At 37.2% G+C, this 16,737-nt stretch overlaps 2 non-coding genes across 2 annotated transcripts; one reads left to right on the forward strand and one right to left on the reverse strand.

Moving 5' to 3' along the window:
- Positions 1-11,381: 11,381 nt before the first annotated feature.
- LOC112760672 (small nucleolar RNA R71) lies at positions 11,382-11,489 on the reverse strand. Its single transcript, XR_003181102.1, has one exon. It is a non-coding gene; the product is annotated as a small nucleolar RNA R71 (small nucleolar RNA).
- A 3,656-nt stretch (positions 11,490-15,145) lies between these two features.
- On the forward strand, positions 15,146-15,252 carry LOC112761775 (small nucleolar RNA R71). Its single transcript, XR_003182152.1, has one exon. It is a non-coding gene; the product is annotated as a small nucleolar RNA R71 (small nucleolar RNA).
- Positions 15,253-16,737: the final 1,485 nt, after the last annotated feature.

Genomic DNA, 16,737 nt, shown 5'->3' on the forward strand with positions numbered 1-16,737 from the left:
ATAAAGATCCCTTTTGCAGAAGCTCTTGAATAGATACCATCTTATGCTAAGTTCATGAAGGACATCTTGAGTCATAAGAAGGATTGGAGGGAAGTATAGATAGTAGCTCTTACTAAGGAGTGCAATGTAGTGATTCAAAGGAACCTTTCTCAGAAACTACAGAGACACTTTAACATTCTTCTCAAAGATACAGAAGTGAATCCTAGAGAAGAGTGTCTAGCCCTCATAGAAAGCCTGATTCTCTCTGGGAAGGAGACCTTAAAAGAATATGAGACAGTAGACTTCACCAAGGAGGCTGAACCTTAGGAGCATGCTACTGAGGAACTTAAGGCAATCAAGAACCAGGAGGATCCTGTGAATACCATTGAGCACGACCCTACAGAAGAGAAGGAACCTCAAGTTGATTCTTCTCAGGGCATGCCAGAGGAGCCTGTGATGATCACAGAGCTCGCCCATGGAGAGGTGAAAGAACCTCAAGAGCCACATTTCCTAGGCATGCAGAAAGAACTGGCAGATGAGCAGTTAGCCCATCTCCCAGTAGCCCTTAAGGAGCTACAAGTCAATATCTCTATTGCAGAGGTATTGGGAAAAAGGACTCCCTATACGGCCTATCTAAAAGACATTCTTTTTGAAAAGAAGGACCTAAGGGGAGATTAAATAGAGATACTTACTGAGAAGTACAGTATCCTAATTCAGCATGAGCTACCAAGGAAGATGTCAGATCCATGGAGCTTTCAGCTCCTACGGACTACTGGAAAGATCATTTTTGACAAAGCCCTGTATGATCTTGGCTTAAGTTTAAATCTGATAGCTTCCACTAAGGTAGAGGCCGAACCTTGAGAAACTGGGAAAGCATTGAACACCAGTGAGGAAGCCTTCACTGGGTGTTCAACGCCCATCCTGGCAGCAGAGCTGGCGTTGAACGCCAGTTAGGGAGCACTAGCTAGGCGTTCAACGCCCAAACACCCAGAACTCTAGCGCTGAACGCCAGTGAGGAACCCCTCACTGGGCGTTCAATGCCCAAACAGGCAGGCAGTCTGGCGCTGAACACCAGTGAAGAATCCCTCACTGGGCGTTCAACGCCCAACCAAACAGGGAACCTGGCGTTAAAGGCCAGCAAGGATACCCTTGTTGGATGTTCAACGCCCAAAATGATAGAGGGACTGGCGTTTAACGCCAGTAAGGGTGCACAGCATGGGCGTTTGACGCCCAATAAGCTATCAGAGCTGGCGTTGAACACCAGTGAAAGCACACCCTTTGAGTCCTTAAAACCCACTTAAGAACCCTTTATCCCATAACCAAAGGAAACTATAAAGACCATTGAGGTTCCTTTGAATGCATTCCTGCAGTACATGAGTTCTAATGAACACTCATCCTCTGATGAGGATAATGACACTAGGGTAGAGCAAGTTGTTTGGTACCTAGGAGCTCTCATGAAGCTAAATGTCCAGCTATTTGGTACAAAGCCTATGGAAGAAGAACATCCATTGCTTTCCAAAAAACTCAGTACTTTGGTTCAGAAGGAGCTACCCCAGAAGCTTCTATATCCTGGACGCTTTCTCATTCCTTGCACCATAGGCACCATGACCTTTGAGAAGGCTCTGTGTGACCCAGGGTCAAGTATAGTAATGGAGAAGCTGGAAATCCAAGAGGGAAGAAGGATTACCTTGCATAAGGACTTGATGATATTCAAGGTTCTTTACCTTCCATTGCCCCTTGACAAAAGAGGCACTTGCATAAAGGATTCAGCATCCAAGCCTCCTCCCTTAGATGGAACTCATTCAATCCCTCCTAAGACCAAATATAAGTTTGGTGTTGGATGTACACTATCCACAAAGGAGGAAGGCCCCAAAAGGAAGATACCTAGGGGTTGGAAAAGCAAGAATATCGCTGCTAAGGGCTTTTCACCATGGAAGATGGTGGTATTCACTTATCTCATCATGGTATTCACCATAGAAGAGGGAAGTGACAAAAAGGGACACCAGCATACTGCTGCAAGCCCAACCCTACCTCAGGCAGCGAACAACATCCTATCTCTTGAGCATATTACACTATTCCATAAGAGCACAGGAAAGAAGCTCCTAGTAAGGAGTAGAGATTTATTCCTCTATGACTATCTTCCTCCTAGAAAGGTGTTGTCCATCAAACTAATGACATTAAAGAAGTGCTTGTTGAAAAGTAACCCAACCTTAATTATTTATTTCATTTTATTTTGTTTTGTTTTTCTTTTAGGGTCATGATCATAAGCAGCAATCAGAATAGAGACAGAATTCACAGCAGTGCAAACAGAACACTCTGGATGTAGTGTTAAAGTTGAACGCCAGCTAGGCTATACCTAGTGGGTGTTCAACGCCACTCATGGGCAGCACTGTTGGCATTGAACGCCAACCAGGGAGCAATCCCTGGGCGTTCAAATGCCAGTGCAAGAGAGCAGAGAATCTGGAATTCCCTAACCTCTCAAGACCAGTGGGTTCCACAGAAGCTCCACCTACTCCACCTTCTTCTACCCTATTCTTCCCTACTGTTCATATTTGCTCGAGGACGAGCAAAACTCTTAAGTTTGGTGTTGCAAAAGCTTTGCTTTTTGACTTTTACCACTCCTAAGTATGGCACCAAAGATTGGTGAAACCTCAAGGAAAAGAAATGGAAAGGCATTTTGATGTGCGGAAAACGATCCGACACAAAACTCACCGGCAAGTGCACCGGGTCGCATCAAGTAATAATAACTCACGGGAGTGAGGTCGATCCCACAGGGATTGAAGGATTTAGCAATTTTAGTTTAGTGGTTGATTTAGTCAAGCGAATCAAGATTTGGTTGAGTGATTTGTGATTTGCAGAATTTAGATTGCATGGAAAGTAAAGGGAATGGGTAAATTGCATTGAATTTAAAGAGAACTGAAATTTAAAGTGCTGAATCTTAAAGAACAAGAAATTAAATGGCAGAAACTTAGAACGCAAGAAATGTAAATTGTAGAATCTTAAAGTGCAAGAAATGTAAATGGCTTGAATTGTAAAGGAAATTGGGAATTGGATTTGCAGAAATTAAACAAGGAAAAGTAAAATTGCAACAAGCAGAGAAGTAAAGGATGACTTGAATTGAATCGGATCTTAAAACAGAAATGTAAATGAGCTTGAAAGCAGTAAACAGAGAATTGAAAATGGGAAATCCGGATCTCAGGACCCAAGAGACTAGATAACCAAGTCTAGATCTCAATGCCTTCCTAGATCCAACAAGAACAATTGCAAAGGAAATGTAAATTGCAGAGAAAGTAGATGAAGAAGCAATAAACAGAAATTTAAATTCAATTGTGCAGTAAAGAAACAAAGAGGTCTCAGGATGAGATTGAAACAGAATTCCTTCAATTCTCCCACCCAAGATCCGAGACAATTGTAATTGAAATTGAAAGCAAGAAAACTAAGAGGAAGGGAATTCAATTCTCCTTCCCCGAGACTTAGAAATTAAAATTCACTCCACACCAAAAGATCTCTGAAAACTCTCTATGAAAACTAAAAGGAAAGCTCTCTTAAAAACTTAAATCCTATGCTATTTATACACTTTCTTCAAATGGTCTTCAAGCCTTCAATTGGGCCTTTGCTCTTGATGGGATTGGGTTGATAGAGGCCTTGGTTGATTGCTCTTGGAGTTTGGAGAAGAACCGAAGTGAACTGGGTTTGGAATCATGTAAGCTTGAGTAAAAGTTTGAGTAAAAGTTTGAGTCAAACTTTTACTCAAACTTTTCATATTAGCCACCCCATTTTGCTACTACCAACGTTTGAGCTAAAGTTTGGGGTCAAACTTTTGCTCAAACGTTGGCCTCCCCTTGCACACTCATGGCGCCAACGTTTGCCAAAAATTTTGAGGCAAACGTTGGCGCAAGCTTTTGCTCTCCAGGGTGTGTTGTTCATGGCACCAACGTTTGCCAAAAAGTTTGAGGCAAACGTTGGCGCAAACTTTTGCTCTCCAGGGTGTTGATTTGTGATGCCAAAAGTTTGCCAAAAAGTTTGAGGCAAACTTTTGCTCAAGCTTTTTGCTCCCTGGTTCATTTTCACTTATTCCAAAAGTTTGAGCTAAAGTTTGAGGCAAACTTTTGCTCAAACTTTTTGTCCTCTCTTCCTCCTAGCCATTCCTTCTTGCTTCAACCTTTCTCCAAGCTTTCTTCACCTATCATTAATAAACCAAACATATCAAAGCTATGCTCAAAATTATGAGATATTCATTCTTTCATAATATGTGACAATTATAGCATAAAACCTCATAAAATTGCATTAATTCATCCATGGTTGATTAAATCAAAGGAAGCATGAAAATCTACCCAATTGGCTTGCTTATGGCTCAAGAAAGTGCATAATTCAATTGAAAACAAAAAAAAAAAGGCTAGTGAAACTAGGCTAAGATGACTTGTCATCACATTTGCCCCCATAAGAAGAGAATGGAGCAAACTAGAAAGCATGCACATGAACCTGTGCAGCAGCCTTAATAAAGACAAAGGAGTGACATTGAAGAGATCAAGCACTACATGGGATCCTCAAGGAGGAGCACTAGCCACCATCATTCAGGTGGATTCGTTCTCTTTTACTCTTTTCCTGTTATTTTTCTGTCTATTTATTTATCTGTTCTCTTGTTCTTGTTGCATGATCATTTGCATTTGATGTCTTAAAAGTTGTAAAATGTTCCAATATATCTCTCAACTTGCTTAAATGAAAATTTTATTTGAAAATAATTGATAGATACATGAATTTCAAGTTTAAAATAGGAATAGTTTAATTATGTTGATGTGGTGGCATTGCTTTTGTTTTCTGAATGTATGATTAAACAGTGCATATTTGAAGTTGGAATTTTAGAATGATTGGCTCTTGAAAGAATAAAGAAAAAGGAAAAATATTATTAATAATCTGAAAAATCTAAAAATTGATTCTTGAAGCAAGAAAAAGCAGTAAAAAAAAAGAAAAAGAAAAAGCATGTTGCAAAAGAAAAAAAATTATTATGCACGCGAAAAGAAATAAAAAAATAGCAAAAAGAAAAAGAAAAAAATAATAAAAAGCAGAAAAATCCATTACTACCCAAAAATGCAAGAAAAGGAGGGCAGATTAAAAAAACAGGTAACCCTTTAAACCAAAAGGCAAGGGTAAAAGGACCTAAGGTTTGGGCATTAATGGTTAGGAGGGCCCAAAGGAATAAAATCCTAGCCTAAGCGGCTAAACCAAGCTGTCCCTAACCATGTGCTTGTGGTATGAAGTTGTCAAGTGAAAAGCTTGAGACTGAGCGGTTAAAGTCGTGGTCCAAAGCAAAAGGAGTATGCTTAAGAACTCTGGACACCTCTATCTGGGCACTCTAGCAAAGCTGAGTCACAATCTGAAAAAGTTCACCCAGTTAAAGTGTCTGTGGCATTATTGTATCTGGTGATAATACTGGAAAATAAGGTGCTTAGGTCATGGCCAAGACTCATAAAGCTGTGTTCAAGAATCAAAATAAGCTTATGTAGGCGAGTGATGAGCGGATAATTTATACGCTTTTTGGCATTGTTTTTACATAGTTTTTAGTATGTTTTAGATACTTTTTATTATATTTTTATTATTATTTACGCAAAAATCACATTTTTGGACTTTACTATGAGTTTGTGTGTTTTTCTATAATTTCAGGTATTTTCTGGCTGAAATTGAGGGACCTGAGCAAAAGTTTGATTCAGAGGCTGAGAAAGGACTGCAGATGCTGTTGGATTCTGACCCTCTTGCACTTGGAAAGGATTTTCTGGGGCTATAGAAGCCCAATTGGTGCGCTCTCAATAACGTTGGAAAGTAGATCTCTTGGGCTTTCCAGAAATATATAATAGTTTATACTTTTCCCGAGATTTGATGGCCCAAACTGGGGTTTAAAAGCCCACCAGAGACCCATTTCTGGCGTAAAACGCCAGAACTGGAGTTAAACGCCCAAACTAGCATCCAAGCTAGCGTTTAACTCCAGAAAAGGCCTATGCACATATAAAGCTCAATGCTCAGCCTAAGCACACACCAAGTAGGCCCCGGAAGTGTATTTCTGCACTCATCTAGACCTTTTTTTCTTATGTATTTTCTACGGTGGAGTCTCTACACCTCATAGATTAAGGTGCGGAGCTCTGCTGTTCTTCATGAAGTAATGCAAGTACATTGTTTCTCTTTCAATTCATGCTTACTTCTTCTCCAAGATATACTCTCGTACTTAATTCAGTTAAGTCAGAATGAAGGGGTGGCCCGTGACAATCACCCACTATCTCCGTTACTCGCTTAGCCAAGATCTGCGTGCCTGACAACCACAAGCGGTCTACATGATGTTCAACGTAGTCATTGGACGACAGCCGGAGTATAATCTCTTGGTTCTCTGATCCACGGATTTGACTTGCCACTCCTGACAACAGAGCATTCGAATCCGTGAGATTAGAACCTTCGTGGTAGAGGCTAGAACAAATTGGCAGCATTCCTGAGATCCGGACTAAACCTTGTCTACGGTATTCTGAGTAGGATCTGGGACAGAATGACTGTGACGAGCTTCAAACTCACGAATGTTGGCCGCAATGACAGTGTGCAAAAGGATACATAGATCCTTGATGACAAGTCATCTTAGCCTAGTTTCACTAGTCTTTTTCTTTTGTTTTCAATTGTTTTTATGCACTTTCTTGAGCCATAAGTAAGCCAATTGGGTAGAATTTCATAATTCCTTTGATTCAATCAACCATGGATGAATTAATGCAATTTCATGAGATTTTGTGCTATAATTGTCATATATTATGAAAGAATAACAAACTCATGATTTTGAGCATAGCTTTGATGTGTTTGGTTGATTGATGATAGGTGAAAAGAGCTTTGAAGAAGTTTGAAGAAAGAAGAAAGGGCAAGGAGCAAGAGAGAACAAAAAGCTTGAGCAAAAGCTTGCCTCAAACATTAGCTCAAGCTTTTGGAAGAGTGAATTCACATTGGATGGAGCAAAAGCTTGCGCCAACGTTTGCCTCAAGCTTTTTGGCAAACGTTGGCACCACACACCAACACCCTGGAGGAGAAAAGCTTGCGCCAACGTTTGCCTCAAACTTTTTGGCAAACGTTGGTGCCACACCAACATACCCAGGGGAGAAAAAGCTTGCGCCAACGTTTGCCTCAAGCTTTTTGGCAAACGTTGGCGCCACCATCAACACACCCAGGAGAGCAAAAGTTTGCGCGAACGTTTGCCTCAAGCTTTTTGGCAAACGTTGGTGCCACAAGGCATACAAGAAGGCTCAACATTTGGCTCAAAGTTTGACCTCAAACTTTAGCCCAAACGTTGATAGCAGCAAAAGGGGGGCAGCTGATATGAAAAGCTTGAGCCAAAGTTTGCCTCAAACTTTGACTCAAGCTTTTATGATTCATGGCCCGGTTCACAATGGGTTTCTCTCCAACTCCAAGAGCAATCAACAGAGGCTTTTATCAACCCAATTCCATCAAGAGCAAAGGCCCAATTCAAGGCTTGAAGACCATTTGAAGAAAGTGTATAAATAGCTTAGGATTTAAGTTTTCGGAGAGCTTCCTTGGAGAATTTTTTACATACTTACAGTAGAGAGCTCACCTTTACATTTTGGAATTGTTGCTTTAGAATTCTAAAGAATTGGGAAGAAGAATTGATCTCTCTTCTTCCTTGTTCTTGCTTAGCACTCTTTACTTTTCTTGCTTTGGATCTTGGGTGAAGAATTGAAGAACTTCTGTTTCAATCTCACCTTGGGATCTTGTTAAATTTTCTGCATAAGTGAATTTCAATTTCTGTTCATTGCCTCTTCTTCTACTCATTCTGCAATTTACTTTTCTTTATTTCTTGCAATTGAATTCTACATTTGGATCTAGGAAGGCATTGAGATCTAGACTCGGTTATCTAGTCTCCTGGGTCCTGAGATCTGGAGTTTTCATTTTAAATTCTCTGTTTAATGTTTTTCAAGTTTATTTACATTTCCGTTTTAGATCCGGTTCAATTCAATTCTTCTTCTACTTTTCAGTTTAGTGCAATTTACTTTTCCTTGTTTAAATTCTGCAAACCCACTTCCCAATTCCCTTTATAATTCAAGTAATTTACATTTCTTGCACTTTAAGATTCAGCCATTTACATTTCTTGCAATCTAAGTTTCTGCAATTTACATTACTTGTTCTTTAAGATTCAGCTTATTTACTTTCTTTGCTCTTTAATTTTCTGCAATCTACCCCTCTCCCTTTACATTTCAAGCAATTTAGTTTCTGCAATCACAAATCACCCAACCAATACTTGATTCGCTTGACTAAATCAACCACTAAACTAAAATTGCTCAATCCTTCAATCCCTGTGGGATCGACCTCACTCACGTGAGTTATTATTACTTGATGCGACCCGGTGCACTTGCCGGTGAGATTTGTGTGTTTGGAATTTGTTTTCCAAAAATACACATCAATCCTATTCCGACACAAGTGAGAACCAACATATGATTAGTCGTGCGGTAGCTGTGCCTGGTATTTTTCATCCGAGACGAGAAATGCGATAGTTGATTAGCCGTGCAGAAACCATGCCTGTTATTTTTCATCCGAGAGGACAGATGGTAGCCATTGACAACGGTGATCCACCAACATACAGCGTGCCATGGAAGGGAGCACGCATGATTGGATGAAGACAATAGGAAAGCAGAGGTTCAGAAGCAACAAAGCATCTCCAAACACTTATCTGAAATTCCCACCAATGAATTACATAAGTATCTTTATTTCAATTACGTTTTATTTATCTTTCAATTATCAAAACCCATAACCAATTGAACCCGCCTGACTAAGATTTACAAGACGACCATAGCTTGCTTCAAGCCAGCAATCTCCATGGGATCGACCCTTACTCGCCTAAGGTATTACTTGGACGACCCAGTGCACTTGCTGGTTAGTTGTACCGGAGTTGTGAAAAGTGTGATCACAATTCTGTACACCATGTTTTTGGCGCCATTGCCGGGGATTGTTCGAGTTTGGACAACTGACGGTTCATCTTGTTGCTTAGATTAGGTAACCTTCTTTCTTGTTTCAACCTTTATTTTTCTTTTCAAAAAGTTTTTAAAAATATTTCAAAAAAAAATAAAAAAAAGTTTTCGAGAAAAATGTTCTTTAGAATTTTTAAGAATGAATTCCACCTTAGAACTCCATGATGATATGTTGAAGCTTGGCTGGCTATTAAGCCATGTCTAATCTTTTGGACTGAAGCTTCCACTTATCATTGCAGCTATTGGAGGATCCTTTGGATTCTCATTTATAATTTTGTGCTAAAGCTTGGCTGGCCCTTTGGCCATGTCTAATTCTTTTGGACCGAAGCTTTAGACTAACATTGCATGAATCCTGGAATTCTTATTAAAAATTTTTAATTTCTTTATGTTCTTTTCCCAAAATAATTTCGAAAAAAAATACAAAAAAAAATTTAATAAAATCATAAAAACCAAAAATTTTTTGTGTTTTTTGTTTGAGTCTTGTGTCAAATTTTAAGTTTGGTGTCAATTGTATGTTTTTAATTTTTGTTAAATTTTCAAAAATTCATCATGTGTTCTTTGTTAATCTTTTTATTTTCTTGTTTTGTGTTTTTTTGTTGTTTTTCATATGCATTTTCGAATTCATAGTGTCTAAACATTAAAAATTTCTAATTTTGGTGTCTTGCATGTCTTTCTTTTCTTAAAAATTTTCAAAAATATGTTCTTGATGTTCATCATGATCTTCAAAGTGTTCTTAGTGTTCATCTTGACATTCAAAGTGTTCTTGCATGCATTATTTGTTTTGATCTTAAATTTTTATGTTTTGTTTCATTTTGTTGTTTTTCTCTCTCCTCATTAAAAATTCAAAAGTAAAAAAAAATATCTTTTCCTTATTCTTCTCATAATTTTCGAAATTTTGAATTGACTTGGTCAAAAATTTTTAAAATTTAGTTGTCTTTTGTTAGTCAAGTCAAAATTTCAATTTAAAAACTTTATCTTTTCAAATCATTTTCAAAATCAATTCTTTTTCATTTTTTTATGATTTTCGAATTTCATTCTTAAAATTTTTCAAAATCTTTTTCATTTTTCTTTTAATGTTTTTGAAAATTTTAAAACTAATTTTTCAAAATCTTTTTCTTAATTTTATTTCATATTTTCGAAAATACTTGCTAACAATTAATGTTTTGATTCAAAAATTTCAAGTTTGTTACTTTCTTGTTAAGAAAGGCTAGATCTTTAAATTCTAGAATCATATCTTTTAGTTTCTTGTTAGTCAAGTCATAAACTTTAATTTTAAAAATTAAATCTTTTTAATTTCCTTTTCAATTCTTTTTCAAAATAAATTTCAATCATATCTTTTTAAAATTTTAATTTAAAAATTTTTTTCTAACTTCTTATCTTTTCAAAATGTATTTTCAAATCTTTTTCAACTAACTACTTGCCTTGTTTGTTTTAATTTTAAAAAGTTTACTATTTCTTATCTTTTTCAAAACCACCTAACTACTTTTCTACTAATTTTCAAAAATCACTAACCACTTTTCAAATTTTTTTAATTAACTAATTGTTTTAAATTCTAATTTTATTTCTTTGAATATTTTTGAAACTAACTTAATTAATTAATTAAAAATAAAAAAATTTTTCTTTTCCCTCTTCTTAAAATTTGAATACTCTCTCTCTTATCTCTTTCTATTTATTTATTTAATTACTAACACTTCTCTTCTACTCATAATTCGAACCCCTCTCTCTTCTCTCTGTTCGAATTATTCATCTTCTCTTTCTACCTCATTCTTCTATTCTTCTATTCTCCTACTCACATAAAGGAATCTCTACACTGTGACATAGAGGATTCCTCTTCTTTTCTATTTTTTTCTTTTTTATATGAGCAGGAACAGGGATAAAGAAATTCTTGTTGAAACTGATCCTGAACATGAAAGGACTCTGAAGAGGAAGCTAAGAGAAGCTAAAGCACAACACTCTGGAGAGGACCTAACAGAAAATTTTGAAAAAGAAGCAGACATGGCAGCCGAACCCAACAACAATGCTAGAGATGCAAGGAAGATGCTTGGTGACTTTACTGCACCAACTTCCAACTTCTATGGAAGAAGCATCTCAATTCCTGCAATTGGAGCAAACAACTTTGAGCTTAAGCCTTAATTAGTTTCTCTAATGTAGCAGAATTGCAAGTTTCATGGACTTCTATTGGAAGATCCTCATCAGTTCTTAGCTGAATTCTTGCAAATCTGTGGCACTGTTAAGACCAATGGGGTTGATCCCGAGATCTACAGACTTATGCTTTTCCCATTTGCTGTAAGAGACAGAGCTAGGATATGGTTGGACTCACCACCTAGAGAAAGCCTGAACTCTTGGGAAAAGTTGGTTAATGCTTTCTTGGCCAAGTTTTTTCCACCTCAAAAGATAAGCAAGCTTAGAGTGGAAGTCCAAACCTTCAGACAGAAGGAAGGTGAATCCCTCTATGAAGCTTGGGAGAGATACAAGCAATTGATCAGAATGTGTCCTTCTGACATGCTTTCAGAATGGAGTATCTTATGTATATTCTATGATGGTCTGTCTGAATTGTCTAAGATGTCATTGGACCACTCTGCTGGTAGATCTCTTCATTTGAAGAAAACACCTGCAGAAGCCCAGGAACTCATTGAAATGGTTGCAAATAACCAGTTCATGTACACTTCTGAAAGAAATCCTGTGAAGAATGGGATGACTCAGAAGAAAGGAGTTCTTGAGATTGATACTCTGAATGCCATTTTGGCTTAAAATAAAATATTGACTCAGCAGGTCAATCTAATTTCTCAAAATCTAACTGCAATGCAAGCTGCACCTGGCAGTACTAAAGAAGCTTCCTTTGAAGGAGGTGATTATGACCCTGAGAATCCTACAATGGAAGAGGTGGATTACATGGGAGAATCCTATGGAAACACCTATAATCCTTCATGGAGAAATCATCTAAATTTCTCATTGAAGGATCAGCAGAAGCCTCAACAAAGCTTCAATAATAATTATGATGGATGAAATAGGTTTGGCAATAGCAAACCTTTTCCATCATCTTCTCAGCAATAGACAAAGAATTCTAAGAAGAGTATCTCTGACTTAGCAACCATAGTCTCTGATCTATCTAAGACCACTCTCAATTTCATGACTGAAACAAGGTCCTCCATAAAAAATTTGGAGGCACAAGTGGGTCAGCTGAGTAAAAGAGTTACTGAAACTCCTCCTAGTACTCTCCCAAGCAATACATAAGAGAATCCAAAGTGAGAGTGCAAGGCCATCAATATATCCAAAGTGGCCAAACCTATAGAGGAGGAGGAGGCAGTGATTTCTAGTAAGGAAGACCTTGCTAGACGTCCACTGACCAATAAGGAGTTCCCTATTGAGGAACCAAAGGAATCTGAGGCTCCTATAGAGACCATAGAGATTCCACTGAACTAACTGTTGCCATTCATGAGCCCTGATGAGTATTCTTCCTCTGAAGAGGATGAAGATATTGTTGAAGAGCAAGTTGCTCGATATCTAGGAGCAATCATGAAGCTGAATGCCAAGTTATTTGGTAATGAGACTTGGGAGGATGAACCTCCATTGCTCATCAATGAACTGAATGCCTTGGTTCAATAGAAATTACCTCAGAAGAAACCAGATCCCGAAAGGTTCTTAATACCTTGTACCATAAGCACCATGACCTTTGAGAAGGTGGTGCGGAATTTAAAGTCCACAAACTAACCGGCAAGTGCACTGGGTCGTACCAAGTAATACCTTACGTGAGTAAGGGTCGATCCCATGAGGATTGATGGATTAAGCAATAATAGTATTTGATAGTCTTAGTTAGACAAACAGAAAAGAGCAATTGAGAGTTCAAAAGCATTAAACAATAAAGAAGAGTTTGAAGACATGCAGGTGAATAAGTTGGGAGTAAAATATTGAGAAGACAGTTAAGGTTTTAGAGTTATCTATTTTTCTGGATTAACTTTTCTTACTAACTATTTTAATCATGTAGGATTTAATTTATGGCAAACTATATGTGACTAGACCTTAATTCCTTAGACCTTCCTAGTCTCCTCTAAAATTCATTAGCTGCTAATTCCTTAGTCAATTAATTCCAATTAGAAGGTGATGATCAAATTCCAGTTTATATGCCACAAAAACTCTAATTACCCAAAAATAAAAGGATTACATGCCACGTATCCGATTAAATCCAGATAATTAAAATTTAGAAGAATATGTTTTCAGGCTGTTGTTCAAGTAAATAGCTTTTCCAAGTTTTACAAAAACGCATTTAGAAAAAGGATCATACTTCCGTTCCACCCAAATTCATAAGATGAAGAGCGAGAAAAATTCTTAAATTATAAATCCATGCATAAATTAAAATAGAAAAAGCAATAAAATTAATCCATCTTAATAATGGAGGATTAGTTGCTCATAGTTCAGAGTAGAAAATAAGGATTCTAATAAAATGTATTTTGGTAGTCTGGGATTGAATAATGTTGAGGTGGTATACCCCTATTTATCTCTAATCCTAATTAATTTAAAAACCAATCTTTAAAACTAACATAATATCTTTTTCTATTTTTAAAATTTGAATTTAAATTAGAATTAATTATAACAATCAGCAGATCTTCAATTGATGGATGGGGACCACTTAGCTTCACTAGGATCCATGCCTAACTTGGGCTTGGAAGCATGAATTGGAGTTTAGTTGAGTGAAGCTGCACCTAACTTGGGCTTTAGTGCACCTAACTTGAAGTGGGAAGGACCAATCTCACGTATAGTTGTTGTGTCTTGTGCCTAACTTGAGAATTTCTCAAGTTAGGCGCAGCCTTGGCAGCGAGTTCGGAGAAGAAGTATGGACTATTATATATTATTGGAAAGCTCTGAAAGTTAGCTTTCCAACGCCACTGGAATCGCGTCCATTGAACCTTTGTAGCTCGAGTTATTTAGGTTTGAGTGCAGAGAGGTCAGGGTTGACAACATCATTCGCCTTCATCTCTTCTTCTGTAGAAACTCCATCAAATCCAGCTGAATGCTACCTAAAATAAACAGAATTGCACAAGACTCAAAGTAGCATCCATATTGGCTAAAAGATAATTAATTCTTTATTAAACTCAATAATTTAGATGCAAATTCACTAGGAAAAGATAGGAAAGATGCTCACGCATCACAACACCAAACTTGAACTGTTGCTTGTCCTTGAGCAACCAGAACTAATATAAGCTTAGGATGTGAATTTTCATGAGAATGAGAGTTCAATTAAGCTCATGTCTCTTCTTATAGTGTGGTTTACAACTGCAATCCTGAATAGTTTTGGCATCTCACTTTATCCTTTGAAGTTCAGAATGATTGGCATCCATAGGAACTCAGAATTCAGATAGTGTTATTGATTCTCCTAGTTCAGTATGTTGATTCTTGAACACAGCTACTTTATGAGTCTTGGCTATGACCCTAAGGATTTTTTTTTCCAGTATTATCACTGGATACATAAATGCCACAGACACAGAGCTGTGTGAACCTTTTCAGATTGTGACTCAGCTTTGCTAGAGTCCCCAGTTAGAGGTGTCCAGAGCTCTTAAGCACACTCTTTTTGCTTTAGACCAGTTGTTGTAATTGTTCTGTTGGAAGTCGCCCTGAGAATTATTGTTGAAGTTTTGAGGTCTCTGAGGTTGGTCCCTCCATCCAAAAGTTGGGTGATTCCTCCACCCCTGATTGTATGTCTTAGAATATGGATCATTATTGGGATTTCTAGGACCACTCCCCATGTAATTGACCTGTTCAGAAGAAGGTTGAGCATAATCATAATTATCATTTTGCATAAAGTTACCTGCCATGTCATAGGAGGTCTCTTGGGGTGGATTTTGAGTGTTGATAGCTGAGACTTACATGCTACCCATCTGTTGAGTAAGTAGATTTATCTGCTGGGACATAAGCTTGTTCTAAGCAAGAAGAGCATTAACAGCTTCCACTTCCAGCATGCCTCTCTTCTGAGAGGTCTCAGAGTTCACAGGATTCCTGTTAGATGAGTATAAATATTGGTTGCTTGCAACCAATTCAATCAGCTCAATAGTCTCCTCTGGTGTCTTCTTCTTGTGCAGTGAACTGCTTGCAGAAGTATCTAAGCTCATCTTGGACATCTCGCCCAAGCCTTCATAGAAGATATCTAGTTGCATTGGGTCCATTTGGAGAACATGTCCGGAGGGCATTGCCTAGTCAGTAGCTTGTATCTCTCCCAGGCTTCATAAAGGGTTTCACCCTCCTTCTGTCTGAAGGTTTGAACCTCCAACCTAAGCTTAGTCAGCTTCTTTGGTGGGAAAAATTTAGTGAAAAACTCTGTAACAACCTTTTCCTAAGTATTCAGACTCTCCTTTGGTTGGGAATCTAGCCATAGCTTTGCTTTATCCCTCAGAGCAAACGGGAAGAGCATGAGTCTATACACCTCTGGGTTCACTCCATTTGTCTTCACAGTATCACATATCTACAGAAAATCAGATATGAACTGATTTGGATCTTCATGAGGAAGTCCATGATACTGGCAATTTTGTTGCACCAAGGTGACCAATTGTGGCTTCAACTCAAAGTTGTTTGCAGCTATAGGAGGCATCACAATACTTTTTCCATAAAGATCCACAGTAGAGGCAAAATAAGAGCCAAGCACTCCCTTTATTGCTCATCCCCATTCGGATTTGCCACATTGGCATTAGCATTATTATTAGGATCCATAGTGGATTCTGTAGCCTTGTAAAGTCTTGCTTGTTGTAAACGTCGCCTGAAAGTTCTTTCAGGTTCAGGATCAAAGTCTAAGAGAAGTTCTTTGTCTCTGTCCCTGCGCATAAACAAACAGAAGACAAGAAAAGATGGGACTCTCTACATCAGCGTACAGAGAAGTCCCTGTGAGGTAACTTGTGTAAAATAATAAAATAAAAATACTAAATAAAAAAATTTCAAAAATAATAACTGAAATTAAAAAAAAAATTTGAAAATTTAAAAAGAAAAATAAACAGGAAAATTAAAATAAAATCCATTGGGTAACGCCAAACTTAATTTCAGAAATTAAAAAAAATTTTAGTGCTATTTTATTTTTTTATTTTTTTATTATTATTTTTTTTAAAGATAAAAATAAAATAAAACTAATAGAATATAAAAAGTAAAAAAAATAACAAAAAAGAAACAAAGTAAAACGAAGAAGAAAAAAATGAAAAGAGAAATAAAATAAAAAAAATCGACGAGATTTAAATAAAAAAATTTAAACGGAAGTAAAAAAAATAATAATAAATAAATAAATAAAACGGGGGCAGGGATGGGAAACCAAAACGAAACAGCAGAGGAGGGGGTACATGTGAAAGAATGAAAGGAAGAATAAAAGAAAAATAATTACGGGAATAAAAATAAACAAATAAATAAACAAAAATTAATAATACTAAAATAAAATTAATTAAAAGAAAAATTATCTAATCTAAGAAATCAAACAACGAGTAGTTGTCAATCACAATCAATCCCCGGCAACGGTGCCAAAAACTTGATGCGGAATTTAAAGTCCACAAACTAACCGGCAAGTGCACCGGGTCGTACCAAGTAATACCTTACGTGAGTAAGGGTCGATCCCACGAGGATTGATGGATTAAGCAACAATAGTATTTGATAGGCATAGTTAGACAAACAAAAAAGAGTAATTGAGAGTTCAAAAGCATTAAACAATAAAGAAGAGTTTGAAGACAGGCAGGTGAATAAGTTGGGAGTAAAAGATTGAGAAGACAGTTAAGGTTTTAGAGTTATCTAT

This window comes from Arachis hypogaea, chromosome 16, assembly GCF_003086295.3.
Source record: "Arachis hypogaea cultivar Tifrunner chromosome 16, arahy.Tifrunner.gnm2.J5K5, whole genome shotgun sequence".
In the NCBI taxonomy this organism is placed as follows: Eukaryota; Viridiplantae; Streptophyta; class Magnoliopsida; order Fabales; family Fabaceae; genus Arachis; species Arachis hypogaea.